The sequence below is a fragment of the Eleutherodactylus coqui genome, unplaced genomic scaffold, assembly GCF_035609145.1.
Source record: "Eleutherodactylus coqui strain aEleCoq1 unplaced genomic scaffold, aEleCoq1.hap1 HAP1_SCAFFOLD_266, whole genome shotgun sequence".
NCBI classification, from domain to species: Eukaryota; Metazoa; Chordata; class Amphibia; order Anura; family Eleutherodactylidae; genus Eleutherodactylus; species Eleutherodactylus coqui.
Window position 1 is genome coordinate 170,001 of NW_027101834.1, and position 5,327 is coordinate 175,327.

Sequence of the window (5,327 nt, forward strand, 5' to 3'; positions counted from 1 at the left end):
GCAGACAGCCTGTTGGCCCCGCGGCCTGGACAGGCGGAGCGGGGACACTTGCGCTCGGGGGCTCTGCTCCAAGGAGCGAGAGCGGCCACTCTGCTCGGCCCGGAGAGTGGGGTGCGGGGCGCCGTCGCATCGCTGGAGCCAGGGGCGTCGTGCCGTGCGCGCACGCCTAGCCGCCGCCAGAACAGGCCGGAAAGGTTGAGCTGCATACGGATCTAAGCCGTTGCCCAAACTAACTCTGGCCCGTGTGACCGACACAGCCGCGCACGCGCTTTCCTACGACACTCGACCGCCGGGCTCCCTCGGCCTGGGAGGCACTCTCGGGGCGGGGGGCACCGCAGCCCCCCAAGGTGGCTTCCGTACACCTCTTGAACGTTGGGGCCCGGCCGCTCGGAGAGCGGGGTCTACCCGGGCAGACAGCCTGTCGGCCCCGCGGCCTGGACAGGCGGAGCGGGGACTCTTGCGCTCGGGGGCTCTGCTCCAAGGAGCGAGAGCGGCCGCTCTGCACGGCCCGGAGAGCGGGGTGCGGGGCGCCGTCGCCTCGCTGGAACCAGGGGCGTCGTGACGTTCGCGCGCGCCTAGCCGCCGCCAGAACAGGCCGGAAAGGTTGAGCTGCATACGGATCTAAGCCGTTGCCCAAACTAACTCTGGCCCGTGTGACCGACACAGCCGCGCACGCGCTTTCCTACGACACTCGACCGCCAGGCTCCCCTCGGCCTGGGAGGCACTCTCGGGGCGGGGGGCACCGCAGCCCCCCAAGGTGGCTTCGTACACCTCTTGAACGTGGCGCCCGGCCGCTCGGAGAGCGGGGTCTACCCGGGCAGACAGCCTGTCGGCCCCGCGGCCTGGACAGGCGGAGCGGGGACACTTGCACTCGGGGGCTCTGCTCCAAGGAGCGAGAGCGGCCACTCTGCTCGGCCCGGAGAGTGGGGTGCGGGGCGCCGTCGCATCGCTGGAGCCAGGGGCGTCGTGCCGTGCGCGCACGCCTAGCCGCCGCCAGAACAGGCCGGAAAGGATGAGCTTCATACGGATCTAAGCCGTTGCCCAAACTACCTCTGGCCCCTGTGACCGACACAGCCGTGGCACGCGCTTTCCTACGACACTCGACCGCCGGGCTCCCTCGGCCTGGGAGGCACTCTCGGGGAGGGGGGCACCGCAGCCCCCCCAAGGTGGCTTCCGTACACCTCTTGAACGTTGGGGCCCGGCCGCTCGGAGAGCGGGGTCTACCCGGGCAGACAGCCCGTCGGCCCCGCGGCCTGGACAGGCGGAGCGGGGACAAGCCAAGGCTACCGGCGGGCGGGATCGACCGGGTAGCCGCCGTGGGGAACACAACTTGGACGTCTCGCGCCGTCGCGGACCACCGTCCTCCGTCTCTCTCTCCCTCTCTCGGAAGGGAGGCCGCCCGAGGCGCACGGGCCTCGGACGGCCAGGGGTGGAAGGGCTCCACCCCAAGGTGGCTTCCGTACACCTCTTGAACGTTGGGGCCCGGCCGCTCGGTGAGAGCGGGGTCTACCCGGGCAGACAGCCCGTCGGCCCCGCGGCCTGGACAGGCGGAGCGGGGACAAGCCAAGGCTACCGGCGGGCGGGATCGACCGGGTAGCCGCCGTGGGGAACACAACTTGGACGTCTCGCGCCGTCGCGGACCACCGTCCTCCGTCTCTCTCTCCCTCTCTCGGAAGGGAGGCCGCCCGAGGCGCACGGGCCTCGGACGGCCAGGGGTGGAAGGGCTCCACCCCAAGGTGGCTTCCGTACACCTCTTGAACGTTGGGGCCCGGCCGCTCGGTGAGAGCGGGGTCTACCCGGGCAAACAGCCCGTCGGCCACGCGGCCTGGACAGGCGGAGCGGGGGCAAGCCAAGGCTACCGGCGGGCGGGATCGACCGGGTAGCCGCCGTGGGGAACACAACTTGGACGTCTCGCGCCGTCGCGGACCACCGTCCTCCGTCTCTCTCTCCCTCTCTCGGAAGGGAGGCCGCCCGAGGCGCACGGGCCTCGGACGGCCAGGGGTGGAAGGGCTCCACCCCAAGGTGGCTTCCGTACACCTCTTGAACGTTGGGGCCCGGCCGCTCGGTGAGAGCAGGGTCTACCCGGGCAAACAGCCTGTCGGCCACGCGGCCTGGACAGGCGGAGTGGGGGCAAGCCAAGGCTACCGGCGGGCGGGATCGACCGGGTAGCCGCCGTGGGGAACACAACTTGGACGTCTCGCGCCGTCGCGGACCACCGTCCTCCGTCTCTCTCTCCCTCTCTCGGAAGGGAGGCCGCCCGAGGCGCACGGGCCTCGGACGGCCAGGGGTGGAAGGGCTCCACCCCAAGGTGGCTTCCGTACACCTCTTGAACGTTGGGGCCCGGCCGCTCGGTGAGAGCAGGGTCTACCCGGGCAGACAGCCCGTCGGCCCCGCGGCCTGGACAGGCGGAGCGGGGACAAGCCAAGGCTACCGGCGGGCGGGATCGACCGGGTAGCCGCCGTGGGGAACACAACTTGGACGTCTCGCGCCGTCGCGGACCACCGTCCTCCGTCTCTCTCTCCCTCTCTCGGAAGGGAGGCCGCCCGAGGCGCACGGGCCTCGGACGGCCAGGGGTGGAAGGGCTCCACCCCAAGGTGGCTTCCGTACACCTCTTGAACGTTGGGGCCCGGCCGCTCGGTGAGAGCGGGGTCTACCCGGGCAAACAGCCCGTCGGCCACGCGGCCTGGACAGGCGGAGCGGGGGCAAGCCAAGGCTACCGGCGGGCGGGATCGACCGGGTAGCCGCCGTGGGGAACACAACTTGGACGTCTCGCGCCGTCGCGGACCACCGTCCTCCGTCTCTCTCTCCCTCTCTCGGAAGGGAGGCCGCCCGAGGCGCACGGGCCTCGGACGGCCAGGGGTGGAAGGGCTCCACCCCAAGGTGGCTTCCGTACACCTCTTGAACGTTGGGGCCCGGCCGCTCGGTGAGAGCAGGGTCTACCCGGGCAAACAGCCTGTCGGCCACGCGGCCTGGACAGGCGGAGTGGGGGCAAGCCAAGGCTACCGGCGGGCGGGATCGACCGGGTAGCCGCCGTGGGGAACACAACTTGGACGTCTCGCGCCGTCGCGGACCACCGTCCTCCGTCTCTCTCTCCCTCTCTCGGAAGGGAGGCCGCCCGAGGCGCACGGGCCTCGGACGGCCAGGGGTGGAAGGGATCCACCCCCCGCGGGAAGGGGACGCGCGGCGGCACCCGGACGCGGGAGCGTTGACCCGGGGGTCTTTACTCCGCCGAGGCGTAGCCCGGAGAAGGAGCGAGACCGGCCGGCGGGGGTGGAACACCCCCTCATGCCTCGCTCCTTCTGGGGATAAAGCGCGTCGTCCGCAGGCCGCCGTCCCCTATCCCCGCCCTGGACCGCCCGCATCGGCCGGAGCCCGAGGGGACAGGCGGGGGTCCTTCGCTTTCGGGAAAACCGTCACCAAACGTGGGGCCCGTGGCCCCGCTCTCGGCCGCCCTGAGGCGGGAGAGCCCGGATCGTTCTCTCTCTCGGCGTCGGCCCCACCGACGCCGTCGCACGGTGGCCTGGGAAAGGGCTGCACCCCCTGCGCCACGCTTCTCCCCCGGAGTACTCCCCCCGCAGGGGGCTCCGCGGGGTGTCCCGACGCGCAGAGTCGCTCGCCTTCTTCCGCGGGGGACGGGAGGGACGCCCACGCGCGTCCCTTCCCCATCCTCGAGAGCCGTACGCGCCGAGGGTGAACCCGCTCGCCGGGGCGCCGGGGAGCAGGGCCCTTGTGGTCCTTCCCCGGACATGGGCGCGGCGAGGGTCCCCCGGCCGCGACGGCTCTCCCGTTGACCCACTCTCTCGCCTTGGGTGGTGGTGATGGAGGCGGCTGCCTACGCCTCAGCCCGGCATCTCGGAGGGGGGTCGCCCGGGCAGCCAGCCAGCCAGCCTGTTGGCCCCGCGGCCTGCACAGGCGGAGTGGGGACACTTGCGCTCTATGACTCTGCTCCCAGGGAGGTGGCAGAGGGGCGGCCGCGGTGCTTTGACTTTGAGCGGTCCCCACTCCAGCACTCTGAGAAATAGTCACTTTGTCAAAGACCGCACACCGCTCGTTCCCTTATATGCAAAAAAGGTGTTCGTCCTGACGTTTTGCGAGCCCTTATTTTACCGTCGTCGGCGCTATCAGGGGAAACAGGCCCGCTCCTTCCGCCTTCATGGAACCGTAGCTCGGCCCCGAGGGCCCAGGATTACCCTCATACCGGTTCTCACGACATGCGTCGACACTCGGCTCAGCCCCGGCAGCCGCAGCTCCCGCCGGCCCGGCCAGCCGGGTCCGCACCCCTGGCCGGCGCCTGGAGCGTCTGGACTTTGTCGTTTTCTCTCCAAGACTCGTCTCTGCCAACTGCCGTGGACTTCGGCGGGGGCTGCCGCGGGCTGTGCCCGGCCTCTTGGGGGTCCCGCCTGCCCGCGCAGGCAGCTAGGACAGGGTTATCAGCGCTCTCAGGGGGGGCCTCCGCAGACCCCCCACAGGTGGCTCCGTACACCTCTTGAACGTGGCGCCCGGCCGCTCGGAGAGCGGGGTCTTCCCGGGCAAGCCGCCTGTGGGCCCCACGGCCTGGACAGGCGGAGCGGAGACAAGCCCAGGCTACCGGCAGGATCGACCGGCTGGCAGCCGTGGTGGAACAACGGGGACGCCTCGCGCCGCCGCGGGCCGCCGTCCTCCGTCTCTCTCCCACTCTCGGAGGCAGGCCGCCCGAGGCCAACGGGCCTCGGACGGCGTGGGGTGGAAGGGCTCCACCCCAGGGGAAGAAAACACGCCCGCGCTCGTTTGCACAGTCTGCCCCGGCCCGGCATCTCGGAGGGGGGGGGTCGCCCGGGCAGCCAGCCAGCCAGCCTGTTGGCCCCGTGGCCTGCACAGGCGGAGTGGGGACCCTCGCGCTCGATGACTCTGCTCCCAGGGAGGTGGCAGAGGGGCGGACGCGGTGCTTTGACTTTGAGCGGTCCCCACTCCCTTCTCAGCACATTGAGAAATAGTCACTTTGTCAAAGACCGCACACCGCTCGTTCCCTTATATGCAAAAAAGGTGTTCGTCCTGACGTTTTGCGAGGCCTTATTTTACCGCCGTCGGCGCTATCAGGGGAAGCGGGCCCGCTCCTTCCGCCTTCCTGGAACCGTGCCTCGGCCCCGAGGGCCCAGGATTACCCTCATACCGGTTCTCACGACATGCATCGACACTCGGCTCAGCCCCGGCAGCCGCAGCTCCCGCCGGCCCGACCAGCCGGGTCCGTCCCCCTGGCCGGCGCCCGGAGCGTCTGGACTTTGTCGTTTTTTCATCCAACACTCTCCTCTGGCAAATGCCATGGACTTCAGCGGGGGCTGCCGCGGGCT